Source organism: Scyliorhinus canicula, chromosome 14 (genome assembly GCF_902713615.1).
Source record: "Scyliorhinus canicula chromosome 14, sScyCan1.1, whole genome shotgun sequence".
Classification (NCBI taxonomy): Eukaryota; Metazoa; Chordata; class Chondrichthyes; order Carcharhiniformes; family Scyliorhinidae; genus Scyliorhinus; species Scyliorhinus canicula.
In genome coordinates this window covers 120,573,856-120,588,157 of record NC_052159.1, presented here as the reverse complement: position 1 = coordinate 120,588,157, position 14,302 = coordinate 120,573,856, and the positions used below count along the sequence as shown (strand labels likewise).

The following is a 14,302-nucleotide window of genomic DNA, read 5'->3' as shown; positions in this document are numbered from 1 at the left end:
TTTGAACTAACTAACTGGTGCATTGGCTCTTTGATCGCTATTCGGTTGAACCTTGTGGCAGCACCAAGAGATACCTGGCGACTCTGAAAGCATATTCATAATTAAGATTGAGAAAGGCGACCTTTTTAATCGCCATATTTATAGCAATTAAAAGAGAGCAACATTACTGGGGACACCGCCGGGACTCGACCTAGAAGTGTCTTTGTCACTCCAAGGGAACCCAACTTTGAATTAGAAACCCAATTGGAAAAAGTAAAAACCACAAGCGTACGACCAGTATCGATGTCACCTCCAAGATTCGGAAGTGTGTAATTTGCATGTGTACTAACAAGGGATATAAGGTAACCTCGATAGATTTTGTTGCGTAAACTGTCGGGAGTTTTGTAGACCGGAAAATAGCTTAAGTCGTACCCGTGTTTGCATCACCGCTTTATTCCCCCCCGTTCCAAATTTACAGTAGAAACCCAAAGATTACAGTAGGGATGGCAATGAAGGCAATGCACCCCCAGGAATTCAAGGTCGCAGCAACCAATAGAGCAGAACAGTGTCCCATATGGGAAGAGGAGATTCGGAAGTATCTAAAAGGGAAAGGATGGCCCCTTTGGAACGGGTTTTGCGCAAATGAGGAAACAGGTCCCGGAAGTATAGGACAGACTTGGTGGGATAACCTGACCGAGATTCATAAGAAGAGTTTAGGAAAAGTTCGTAAGCCGATGCTTGGCACAATTGCGAGGCACAGAGGAGGTCGTGAAGACGCTCCGCAGACAGCTTGAAGAGAAAGAGAAGAGTAGTGAGAGAGACGTCAGCGAGTGCGAGAAAGTTAATGAGCAACTCAGAGAGCAGCTAGCAGCGAAGGACAAGGAGATGGCTGATGACAAATGGGCACACCAATCTTGTCTCGCTCACATAAGCAGCTTTCAGTCCCAGTACGATAAGGCCTACCAAGACATGCAATGTGTTGGTAAGAGAAGAAACAGAACTTCAAGTTGAACAATTAAAGAAGCAATGTCAGGATTTAAAAGCAGCCCTATGAGCACTGCACAGTTCCACCATGGAACAAAGGCAGAGTTTGGTAGACCACGCCAAATGCCGAAAGCACATTGCAGATGTGCAATCCCTGCTCTCAGTACAAAATGGTTTTCAAGATACATTTGGACACCAACTAGATCAGGAAAATGGCCCCGATTGGCAGGAGTTAAATGAAACTGCCCATCGCAATGTGCATGGAGTAAGTACTCAAGATAACCCAGAAAAGGAAAGCACCCCCACCACCGACTGCACAGGTAGTGCACAATCCCATGAACCCTGTCATCACACAGCGCAAAGCCACAACAAACGGAGACCCCGATTTTCTGTACACCACCTCATTATCCGTCACCCAATTAAGGGACACGTGTGACAAAATCGAACCATTCCAACCCACATTGGACCCGCACCACTATTTTGCGAAAGTTAAGCAAGAGGCGACAGGCCTGGACGAAAAAGAGCAAGTTAAGCTCACAGTTTTGAGCCTCGAACCCTCAATAATGGCAGCCCTTCCCGACCCACAAACTGTAGGAGGAGGTACCCTCCAAGAAATGCATGCAGCGATCCGAGATGCGATTGGCTACAATAAGAGAGATTCTGTAGAAGGACTCAATAAATGCAGACAGAAAAAGACCGAGCACCCAACAGCGTTTGCTGGACGCCTTTGGACTCACTTTACCGCAGTATTTGAGAGTTAGTCCGCGCCCATTTGACACCAGAAAATATGGCCAAATGGACTTGTATCCTAGTCTCCCACACGACCGAAGCAGGAGAGCGCACTTGCGCCAATTATGACCCCTCAGACGACACATATAATGAGAAATGGGTATTACAGTGACTATCCCGAGCTTGGGAACAGTCCCTTCAGGGAAGGTCAGAACAAGGAAGAGTAGAACATAGAACATAGAACAGTACAGCACAGAACAGGCCCTTCGGCCCTCAATGTTGTGCCGAGCCATGATCACCCTACTCAAACCCACGTATCCACCCTATACCCGTAACCCAACAACCCCCACTTAACCTTACTTTTATTAGGACACTACGGGCAATTTAGCATGGCCAATCCACCTAACCCGCACATCTTTGGACTGTGGGAGGAAACCGGAGCACCCGGAGGAAACCCACGCACACAGGGGGAGGACGTGCAGACTCCACACAGACAGTGACCCAGCCGGGAATCAAACCTGGGACCCTGGAGCTGTGAAGCATTTATGCTAACCACCATGCTACCCTGCTGCCCAGGCAGATGCTAACATGCATCCAGTCAGGACACATCAAAACCCCTCATGGGTAAACAAGGGAAGAAACAGCCCACCGCAGCCTAAATCACAAGAATGCTACAATTGTGGACAGTTAGGACATTACGCCCGAGAGTGCAATGCCCCCCCAGAAACAGCAGCGCAACCAGCAGGCAAATGCCCTAAATAACAAATTTACACAATTTACACAAATAACATGCCAGTGACTGATAGAAATGAGGCTATGACAGGTGAGGACCTTGAGACGATTGTTATCACTAAGGAGGGAGTGATGGGCAAGCTAATGGGGCTAAAGGTAGACAAGTCTCCTGGCCCTGATGGAATGCATCCCAGAGTGCTAAAAGAGATGGCTAGGGAAATTGCAGATGCACTAGTGATAATTTACCGAAATTCACTAGACTCTGGGGTGGTCCCGGTGGATTGGAAATTAGCAAACGTGACGCCACTGTTTAAAAAAGGAGGTAGGCAGAAAGCAGGAAATTATAGGCCAGTGAGTTTAACTTCGGTAATAGGGAAGATGCTGGAATCTATCATCAAGGAAGAAATTGCGAGGCATCTGGATAGAAATTGTCCCATTGGGCAGACGCAGCATGGGTTCGTAAAAGGCAGGTCGTGCCTAACTAATTTAGTGGAATTTTTTGAGGACATTACCAGTGCAGTAGATAACGGGGAGCCGATGGATGTGGTATATCTGGATTTCCAGAAAGCCTTTGACAAGGTGCCACACAAAAGGTTGCTGCATAAGATAAAGATGCATGGCATTAAGGGTAAAGTAGTAGCATGGATAGAGGATTGGTTAATTAATAGAAAGCAAAGAGTTGGGATAAATGGGTGTTTCTCTGGTTGGCAATCAGTAGCTAGTGGTGTCCCTCAGGGATCCGTGTTGGGCCCACAATTGTTCACAATTTACATTGATGATTTGGAGTTGGGGACCAAGGGCAATGTGTCCAAGTTTGCAGATGACACTAAGATGAGTGGTAAAGCGAAAAGTGCAGAGGATACTGGAAGTCTGCAGAGGGATTTGGATAGGTTAAGTGAATGGGCTTGGGTCTGGCAGATGGAATACAATGTTGACAAATGTGAGGTTATCCATTTTGGTAGGAATAACAGCAAACGGGATTATTATTTAAACGATAAAATATTAAAGCATGCCGCTGTTCAGAGAGACTTGGGTGTGCTAGTGCATGAGTCACAGAAGGTTGGTTTACAAGTGCAACAGGTGATTAAGAAGGCAAATGGAATTTTGTCCTTCATTGCTAGAGGGATGGAGTTTAAGACTAGGGAGGTTATGTTGCAATTGTATAAGGTGTTAGTGCGGCCACACCTGGAGTATTGTGTTCAGTTTTGGTCTCCTTACTTGAGAAAGGACGTACTGGCGCTGGAGGGTGTGCAGAGGAGATTCACTAGGTTAATCCCAGAGCTGAAGGGGTTGGATTATGAGGAGAGGTTGAGTAGACTGGGTCTGTACTCGTTGGAATTTAGAAGGATGAGGGGGGATCTTATAGAAACATTTAAAATTATGAAGGGAATAGATAGGATAGATGCGGGCAGGTTGTTTCCACTGGCGGGTGACAGCAGAACTAGGGGGCATAGCCTCAAAATAAGGGGAAGTAGATTTAGAACTGAGTTTAGGAGGAACTTCTTCACCCAAAGGGTTGTGAATCTATGGAATTCTTTGCCCAGTGAAGCAGTTGAGGCTCCTTCATTACATGTTTTTAAGGTAAAGATAGATAGTTTTTTGAAGAATAAAGGGATTAAGGGTTATGGTGTTCGGGCCGGAAAGTGGAGCTGAGTCCACAAAAGATCAGCCATGATCTCATTGAATGGCGGAGCAGGCTCGAGGGGCCAGATGGCCTACTCCTGCTCCTAGTTCTTATGTTCTTATGTTCTTATAAGAACACAGCCAAGCCCATTCACAGTGTTAGCGCCCGTTCCAAGAACGCAGACATGAACCGCACCAATTGACCCTCACCCCCACCACTTTGGACACAGCCTCGAAGAAGGCTGTCCAGTACTCCACAAGTCTGGGGCAAGACCAGAACATGTGGGCGTGGTTGGCCGGGCCTCTTTGGCACCGTTCACATCTGTCCTCCACCTCCGGGAAGAACCTACTCATACGGTTTCTTGTTAAGTGGGCTCTATGTACCACTTTTAGTTGCGTCAGGCTGAGCCTTGCGCACGTGGAGGTGGAGTTGACCCTCTGCAGTGCTTCGCTCCAGAGTCCCCACCCTATCTCCATTCCCAGGTCATCCTCCCATTTCATTCTTGTTGCGTCCAGTACGGTGTCGACCCCTTCAACCAGTCGGTCATACATGTCGCTACAGTTCCCTTTCTCTAGGATACTTGCGTCCAGTAGGTCTTCTAGTAGTGTCTGTCATGGCAGTTGTGGGTACGTCCTTGTCTCCTTTCGTAAGAAGTTTTTGAGCTGCAGGTACCGAAGCATGTTCCCCCCGGCTAGCCGAAATTTCTCTGTCAGTTTGTCCAGTGTTGCGATCCTGTCATCCGTGTATAGGTTCCTGACTGTCAGTGTCCCCCCGTCCTGCCTCCATCTTTTGAAGGTGGCGTCAGTCAGTGCTGGTGTGAACCTACGGTTGTTGCAGATGGGAGCCTTGTCCGACATTTTGGTCAGGCCAAATTGCTGCCGCAGTTGGTTCCAGGATTGGAGGGTGGCTGTCACCACTGGGCTGCTGGAGTGTTTTTTGGGTGGGGATGGGAGTGCTGCCGTGGCGAGGGCCCGGAGGGAGGTCCCCATGCAGGAGGCCTCCTCCGCACACACCCACTCGGCTTCTGGCTCCTGGATCCATCCCCTTACTCGCTCGGCTGTTGCCGCCCAGTGGTAGAATTGTAGATTCCGGAGGGCTAGCCCTCCCCTTGATTTTGTTTTTTGTAGGACCTTCTTTGGGATCCTAGCATTTTTACCCCCCCATACGAACGCCATGATAAGTTTGTCCAGCGCTTTGAAAAAGGCCTTGGGGATGTAGATCGGAATGGATCTAAACAGGAAGAGGAACCTGGGCAGTACGTTCATTTTGATCGTCTGGACTCTCCCCACGAGGGAGAGTGGGAGTGTGTTCCATCTTTGCAGGTCCTTTTTTACTTCCTCCGTCAGACTGGTGAGGTTCCATTTGTGGATCCCTTTCCAGTCATGGGCTATTTGGATCCCCAGGTAGCGGAATTTGTGTCGGGCTTGTTTGAACGGCAGCCCCTTTAGTGCTGCCCCCCCGCCCCCCCCCCCCCCCCTCCTTCCCTCTGCGGGTGTACTGGGAAGATCTCACTTTTGCTCATGTTGAGTTTGTAGCCCGAGAAGGCTCCAAACTCTTTCAGGAGCGCAATGATCCCGTCCAAGCTGCTCTGTGGGTCCGAGATGTAGAGGAGCAGATCATCTGCATAGAGTGAGGCTCTGTGCTCTCTGCCTCCCCTTCGAATCCCCCTACAATTTTTTGCTGCCCTGAGCGCGATTGCTAGCGGTTCGATTGCTAGTGCGAACAGCAGCGGGGACAGTGGGCATCCTTGTCTGATGCCTCTGTGCAGCTGGAAGTATTGTTAGTTGGTATTGTTGGTCCGTACACTCGCCATGGGAGCGTTGTATAGGAGCTTTACCCAAGAGGTGAACCCTGTTCCAAGCCCGAAGCGCTCCAGTACCTCTATGAGGTATTTCCATTCGACTCTGTTGAAGGCCTTTTCTGCGTCCAGGGAGACGATCACCTCTTGTGTTCTCTCCCCGGAAGGGGTCATTATCACGTTCAGCAGGCGCCTGATGTTCGAGGTAAGCTGTCTACCTTTGACGAAGCCCGTCTGGTCCTCTGTGACCACCTCAGGTACACAGTCTTCTAGCCTTTTGGCTAGGATTTTGGCCAGCATTTTGGCGTCTGCGTTCAGCAGAGATATGGGTCTGTATGGCCCACATTCCGTTGGGTCTTTGTCTTTCTTAGGTATCAGCGAGATTGAGGCCTGTGCTAATGTGGGTGGCAGTGTGCCCCTAGCTAGCGAGTCTGTGAACATCTCCCGCAGGTGCGGGGCCAGCGCTGTCACAAATTTTTTGTAGAAGTCCGCTGGGAATCCGTCCGGTCCCGCCGCCTTCCCCGTCTGCATGGAGCTCTCCATGATCTCTCCCAGTGCTAGTGGTGCTTCCAGGTCCTGTTTCCTGCCCTCTCCCACGACTGGTATGTCCAGTCCATCAAGGAACCGGTTCATCCCAGCCTTCCTCGTTGGGGGCTCTGAGGTGTACAGCTCTTGGTAGAAGGCCTTGAAGGTTTTGTTAATCCTCTCTGGTTCTGTTTCCAACGTGCCTCTGGTACCACTGATTTGGGCAATTTCTCTGGTGGCTGCCTGCTTTCTCAGCTGGTGTGCCAACAGGCGGCTGGCTTTGTCTCCGTGTTCGTACAGGGTCCCGCGCACCTGGCGGAGTTGGTGCACTGCTTTCCTGGTGGAGAGCAGGTCAAAGTTCCTTTGTAGTTCTTTTCTCTCCGCCAGGAGCTCTACGGTCGGGGCCTCGGAGTATTTACGGTCTACCTCCAGTATGGAGTCGACCAGCTTCTGCCTAGCCACCCTTTCCTCCCTATCTCTTTGCGCTTTGAAGGCAATGATTTCCCCTCTTAGTACGGCCTTAAGCGCTTCCCAGAACGTGGAGGGTGAGACCTCCCCGTTTTGGTTGTTCTCCGTGTACTCTGCTATGGCCCGCGCTATCCTTTCGCTGAAGGCCTTGTCAGCTAGTAAGGCACCGTCCAACCTCCATGTGGGGTGCTGGGCCCTTCCCGTCTCCAGCCGCACGTCCATGTAGTGTGGAGCGTGGTCTGATATCACAATTGCGGAGTTTTCCACTTTGTCTATCCCTGGAAGCACCGTTTTCCCCACCACAAATAAGTCAATTCTGGTGTACACGTTGTGTACTGGGGAGAAGGAGGAGAATTCTTTCTCCCCCGGGTGGGCGAACCTCCAGGGGTCCACTGCTCCCATCTGCTCCATAAAGTGACTGAGTTCCCTTGCCATGCTTGAGGTTTTCCCCGTTTTGGGGTTTGATCTGTCCGTCTTTGGATCCTGTACACAGTTGAAGTCCCCCCCCATGATTAGTCGATGCGTCGCTATGTCCGGGATTTCTGCCATGGTCTTTTTGATGAAACTCGTGTTGTCCCAGTTGGGTGCGTACACATTGACTAGAACTACCGGCGCCCCATCCAGGGCCCCGCTGACCATGACATACCGCCCCGCTGGGTCTGTAACCGTCTTTGTCGCCCTAAACATTGTCCTCTTGCCGATCAGGATCGCCACCCCCTGGCCCTTGTCCCATAGCAGGAATGGTAGGTTTGTCCCACCTAGCCCTTTCTTACCCGCAGTTGGCCCTGCTCCCTCAGGTGCGTCTCTTGGAGGAAGACTATGTCGGCCCTCATATTTCTGAGGTGGGTGAAGACTCTGGATCTCTTCACTGGGCTGTTAAGTCCCCTTATGTTCCAGGTGATTATCCTGGTGGGGGGCTTCTGTTCCCTCATTCCTGTGGGATTAACCATATTTATCTGGTGGACGCGCCCCTGCCCTCCGGGGTTTCCCTTTGTTAAGGGGCCGTCCAGGATGGCCACTATCACTGCTCTCCCCATGCGGTCGGGTCTCTGCGCTCCGGGGTTTCCCCTTGTCCCGGGGGCACCCGCCATGGCCGTCCACTGTGTGTCCGCCACGCAGGTAGTCCCCTGCACTCTGGGGGACCCCTTCGCCCACAGACCGTACTGGGTGGGTTCCTTGTTTCGAGCCCTTGGTTGTGGTACTTTGTAGCCCTGTTCCTTTTCTGGCCTCTTTTGGCCCTTTGTCCCTGCATTTCCGCTCCCCGGTCTCTCGCTCCCTGTGTGCCGCCCCCCCCCCCCCCCCTGTCTCTCCCTTTTCCCTCCTCCCCTGTATACCCCTCCTTTGCCCCTCTATCCCCTATTCCTGTCCCCGTTTGCTTTCCCGACTTAGATGGATTATCCCCCCCCTCCCCTGCCTGGCACCTTCCCCCCTGTTGGGGGTGCGCTGCGGCCCTGCTTTGTTGCGTGCCCCCGGCGCTAGCTTTCCTGCTAGCACGGTGGCTCCCCTCTCGGGGGTTGTTGTCTCGCTTCTCCTCTGCCTGGCCTCTACGGTTTAGTGCCCGCTTTTCCCCCATCCTACCCTGCACCCCTCTCGCCTGCTCTCCCTTCTCCAATACTCTCGTTCCCTCGTGCTGGGACCTGGCCTCCCACCTGGAGCGGTCCCTTGGGCAGTGGGTTGTTTTTGTTCTGGGTGTCCTGCCGGTGGGGGGGGGGGGGGGGGGGCTGGCTTTGCCTCGCCCCACCCCCCCCCCCCCGTCGGCGTGTCGTTGCCCCTTGCCAGGGGCCCCTCGTCCCTACCCCCCCTGGTATTTTTCCAGCCCGTGCTCCTCGACGAACCTATTCATCTCAGCAGGGGCTGTAAAGAAATATTCCTTGTTTCGGTATGTGACCCAGAGTTTCGCTGGGTACAGCATACCAAAACGCACTCTGCTCCTGTAGAGAGCTGCTTTCGCTCTGTTGAACTCAGCCCGTCTCTTAGTTATGTCTGCTCCAAGATCCTCGTAGACTCGGATGGCGTGCCCTTCCCATTTGCAGGCTCTATTTTCCTTGGCCCAGCGCAGGATTGTCTCCCTATCCAGTACCGGTGCAGTTTAGCTATGACTGCTCTCGGTTGTTCCCCTGCCTTGGGCTTCGGGCGCAGCGACCGATGTGCTCTGTCCATTTCCGGTGGGGTAGGGAATGTGTTCCTCCCCACTAAGTTGCCCAGCATCGCAGCCACGTATGCTGTGGGGTTTCTACCCTCGGTCCCCTCTGGCAGGCCCACTATCCTAACATTTTGCCTTCTCAAGCTGTTTTCCTGGTCATCTACCCTGCCCTTCAGGCTCCCGTGTGTTGCGCCCAGTTTCGCCACTTCCCTCTCCAGGGCCGTGACCCGGTCGCTCATGTCGGTCGCTGCTTTCTCCAGCTCTTTAATGGTTGCCTCATGGGCTTCCAGTTTCTCCCCTTGGGTATCCACTTTCTCCTCCAATCTGGTCAGAGCCTGCTGCACCCCTGACATGGCCCTGGCCACTGCTGCCTGAGCTGCGGCCTCTGCGTTTGCTTTCACCGCTGCCTTGATTGCCTGCAGCTGCTTCCTCAGCACCTCAGTAAAGGCTTCCTTCCAATTCCAGCCCCCCTCTAGCCCCAGGGGAGAGGGCACCTGTCTGTCCAGCTCTTTTTGATGCGGCGATACATCCGTCCCGCCGCTTCGTGCGCTGATTCGCTCGCCTGAGCTGGCTTGCCCTTTGTCCCGTATGCTTCTGGTGCCCCCTCCCCCTTGGCTCCCTTCTGGCGTTTTTTTCTCCCCCTTCCCTTTCATCTTTTCTTCTCCCCTTGTTTATCTTTTCCCCCCTTTTCTGCACCCTATTTTTATTTTATTTATTTATTTTTTAATACTTTTTACTTTTCCCCCCCCCCTCTCTTCCCTTCTTTCCTTTACCACTTTATTTCATTTATTTATTTATTTATTAATTATTCCCCCCCCCCCCCCCCTCTTTTATGCAACTCCTCTCAGGTGGGATTACTTTTGATGGAAGTGAGTGTAAAAAGTGAGAAAATAGTACATATACCCCTCCCCCTCTCTCTTTAACAGTTTTCTTTTGTTTTTTTTAAAAATAAAAGTCCTTTTTTTTTCTCCCCCTTTCCTTTCTCCTCACTCACCCAGGAGAGAGAGAGAGAGAGAGGCTTTTGCCCAGTCCCTTTGTCCTTGCCTCGTGGTGGTCACTGCCGGTTTGGGGGGGGGGAGGGGGGGGGGTTGGGCCGGTCCCCGCTGCTCGGACCCTGCTGCTCGGACCCTGCTGCTCAGACCCTGCTGCTCGGACCCTGCTGCTCGGACCCCGCTGCTCGGACCCTGCTGCTCGGACCCCGCTGCTCGGACCCCGCTGCTCGGACCCTGCTGCTCGGACCCTGCTGCTCGGACCCTGCTGCTCGGACCCCGCTGCTCGGACCCCGCTGCTCGATCCCTGCTGCTCGGACCCCGCTGCTCGGTCCCTGCTGCTCGGACCCCGCTGCTCGGTCCCTGCTGCTCGGACCCCGCTGCTCGATCCCTGCTGCTCGGTCCCTGCTGCTCGGTCCCTGCTGCTCGATCCCTGCTGCTCGGACCCCGCTGCTCGGACCCCGCTGCTCGGTCCCTGCTGCTCGGACCCCGCTGCTCGGTCCCTGCTGCTCGGACCCCGCTGCTCGATCCCTGCTGCTCGGACCCCGCTGCTCGGTCCCCGCTGCTCGGTCCCTGCTGCTCGGTCCCTGCTGCTCGATCCCTGCTGCTCGGACCCCGCTGCTCGGTCCCTGCTGCTCGGTCCCTGCTGCTCGGTCCCTGCTGCTCGATCCCTGCTGCTCGGACCCCGCTGCTCGGACCCCGCTGCTCGGACCCCGCTGCTCGGACCCCGCTGCTCGGACCCCGCTGCTCGGACCCCGCTGCTCGGACCCCGCTGCTCGGACCCCGCTGCTCGGACCCCGCTGCTCGGACCCCGCTGCTCGGACCCTGCTGCTCGGACCCCGCTGCTCGGTCCCTGCTGCTCGGACCCCGCTGCTCGGACCCCGCTGCTCGGTCCCTGCTGCTCGGACCCCGCTGCTCGGTCCCTGCTGCTCGGACCCCGCTGCTCGGTCCCTGCTGCTCGGACCCCGCTGCTCGGTCCCTGCTGCCGCACTTCGCACCCCACGTCCTCCCGGTGGGGATGGTTAGGTTGCTGGTCGCTACCACCGGCTGGGCCCCCCTTCGGCTCGGTCCTGGCCGCTGCCGCACCGCTCCTGCTGCCGCCGCCGAACCGCTCCTGCTGCCGCCGAACCGCTCCTGCTGCCGCCGAACCGCTCCTGCTGCCGCCGCCAAACCGCTCCTGCTGCCGCCGCCGAACCGCTCCTGCCGCCGCCAAACCGCTCCTGCTGCCGCCGCCGAACCGCTCCTGCCGCCGCCGAACCGCTCCTGCTACCGCAGCCGCCGCCGAACCGCTCCTGCTGCCGCCGAACCGCTCCTGCTGCCGCCGCCAAACCGCTCCTGCTGCCGCCGCCGAACCGCTCCTGCCGCCGCCAAACCGCTCCTGCTGCCGCCGCCGAACCGCTCCTGCCGCCGCCGAACCGCTCCTGCTACCGCAGACGCCGCCGAACCGCTCCTGCTACCGCAGCCGCCGCCGAACCGCTCCTGCTGCCGCCGCCGAACCGCTCCTGCTGCCGCCGCCGAACCGCTCCTGCTACCGCAGACGCCGCCGAACCGCTCCTGCTACCGCAGCCGCCGCCGAACCGCTCCTGCTACCGCAGACGCCGCCGAACCGCTCCTGCTACCGCAGCCGCCGCCGAACCGCTCCTGCTGCCGCCGCCGAACCGCTCCTGCTGCCGCAGCCGCCGCTGAACCGCTCCTGCTGCCGCCGCCGAACCGCTCCTGCCGCCGCCGAACCGCTCCTGCTGCCGCCAAACCGCTCCTGCTGCCGCCGCCGAACCGCTCCTGCCGCCGCCGAACCGCTCCTGCCGCCGCCGAACCGCTCCTGCTGCCGCCGAACCGCTCCTGCTGCCGCCGCCGAACCGCTCCTGCTGCCGCCAAACCGCTCCTGCTGCCACCGAACCGCTCCTGCTGCCGCCGAACCGCTCCTGCTGCCGCCGAACCGCTCCTGCTGCCGCCGAACCGCTCCTGCTGCCGCCGAACCGCTCCTGCTGCCGCCGAACCGCTCCTGCCGCCGCCGAACCGCTCCTGCCGCCGCCAAACCGCTCCTGCTGCCGCCGAACCGCTCCTGCTGCCGCCGAACCGCTCCTGCTGCCGCCGCCGAACCGCTCCTGCTGCCGCCGAACCGCTCCTGCCGCCGCTGAACCGCTCCTGCTGCCGCCGCCGAACCGCTCCTGCTGCCTCCGCCGAACCGCTCCTGCTGCCGCCGAACCGCTCCTGCCGCCGCTGAACCGCTCCTGCTGCCGCCGCCGAACCGCTCCTGCTGCCTCCGCCGAACCGCTCCTGCTGCCGCCAAACCGCTCCTGCTGCCGCCGCCGAACCGCTCCTGCTGCCGCCGCCGAACCGCTCCTGCTGCCGCCGCCGATCCACTCCTGCTGCCGCCGCCGAACCGCTCCTGCTGCCGCCGAACCGTTCCTGCTGCCGCAACCGAACCGCTCCTGCTGCCGCCGCCGAACCGCTCCTGCTGCCGCCGAACCGCTCCTGCTGCCGCCGAACCGCTCCTGCCGCCGCCGATCCACTCCTGCCGCCGCCGAACCGCTCCTGCCGCCGCCGATCCACTCCTGCCGCCGCCGAACCGCTCCTGCTGCCGCCGAACCGATCCTGCTGCCGCCGAACCGCTCCTGCTGCCGCCGAACCGCTCCTGTGCCGCCGAACCGCTCCTGCTGCCGCCAAAACCACTCCTGCTGCCGCCAAACCGCTCCTGCTGCCGCCGAACCGCTCCTGCTGCCGCCGAACCGCTCCTGCTGCCGCAGAACCGCTCCTGCTGCCACCGCCGAACCGCTCCTGCTGCTGCAGCCGAACCGCTCCTGCTGCCGCCGAACCGCTCCTGCTGCCGCCGAACCGCTCCTGCTGCCGCAGAACCGCTCCTGCTGCCACCGCCAAACCGCTCCTGATGCCGCCGAACCGCTCCTGCTGCCGCAGAACCGCTCCTGCTGCCGCTGCCGAACCGCTCCTGCTGCCGCCGCCGAACCGCTCCTGCCGCCGCCGATCCGCTCCTGCTGCCGCAGAACCGCTCCTGCTGCCACCGCTGAACCGCTCCTGCCGCCGCCGATCCGCTCCTGCTGCCACCGCCGAACCGCTCCTGCTGCTGCCGAACCGCTCCTGCTGCCGCAGCCGAACCGCTCCTGCCGCCGCCGATCCGCTCCTGCTGCCGCAGAACCGCTCCTGCTGCCACCGCCGAACCGCTCCTGCCGCCGCCGATCCGCTCCTGCTGCCACCGCCGAACCGCTCCTGCCGCCGCCGAACCGCTCCTGCTGCCGCCGAACCTCTCCTGCTGCCGCCGAACCGCTCCTGCTGCCGCCGAACCGCTCCTGCTGCCGCCAAACCGCTCCTGCTGTCGCCGAACCGCTCCTGCTGCCGCCGAACCGCTCCTGCTACCGCCGAACCGCTCCTGCTGCCGCCGAACCGCTCCTGCTGCTGCCGCCGAACCGCTCCTGCTGCCGCCAAACCGCTCCTGCTGCCGCAGAACCGCTCCTGCTGCCGCCGCCGAACCGCTCCTGCTGCTGCAGCCGAACCGCTCCTGCTGCCGCCGCTGCCGCCGAGCCGCTCCTGCTGCTGCCGCCGAGCCGCTCCTGCTGCTGCCGCCGAACCGCTCCTGCTGCCGCCGAACCGCTCCTGCTGCCGCCGAGCCGCTCCTGCTGCTGCCGCCGAACCGCTCCTGCTGCCGCCGCTGCCGCCAAGCCGCTCCTGCTGCCGCCGCCGAGGATTCCTCCGCTGACAGGTTTGTTTGGGGGGGGGCGTCCCTTTCCTTCCCTTCCCTTCCCTGCTCTTTGCCGCTACGGAGAGAAAGGCCCGACTTGGTTACCTTGCGGGAGCCCCTCTCCGTGCGACCGCTCCGCTTGCCGACTCGAAGTCTTCTCCACTTGATACAGTCATAACTACTCTTCTGATTCAACGCCAATCATCAGAGGCAGTTTATCCACAATTAACACAAATTCTTTCCGTTCTTGTCCGGTCACCCAGGCAGTGGAGTAACAGCACTGGTCCTCGCCCTGCCTGAGGACCCCTATCTGGTCAGCTAAGCTCGGGTAGTGCACCTACAGCACTGGTCACTGCCCTACCCGGGGATTCCACCCATTCTTGCCCCGCCGCGGCTCACACGCACCCCATTCGGCGCTTTTATTTCAAAACTTTTTTACTGTTTCTTACGATGTGGTTTAAAGAATGCTCTTTGCCACAAGTTTTTTGCCTTCCGGCGACCCTGAGGTTGCTATCCTCACATGCTATTACATCCTCAACCCCTTGGCTGAAACAATTGGCTGCTGGACGGAGACATTGTCCGCCCATTCAGCACATCGACCACACAGGCTGCGAGACTGCTCGCACTGTGACACAAT

General features: G+C 57.7%; 1 protein-coding gene across 5 annotated transcripts in view; it reads right to left on the bottom strand.

Annotated features, from left to right (window-relative positions):
- The window catches only part of uggt2 (UDP-glucose glycoprotein glucosyltransferase 2), a 625,263-nt gene that overhangs the window by 92,512 nt on the left and 518,449 nt on the right, over positions 1-14,302 (bottom strand). The gene's annotated exons all lie outside the window — the stretch shown is intronic.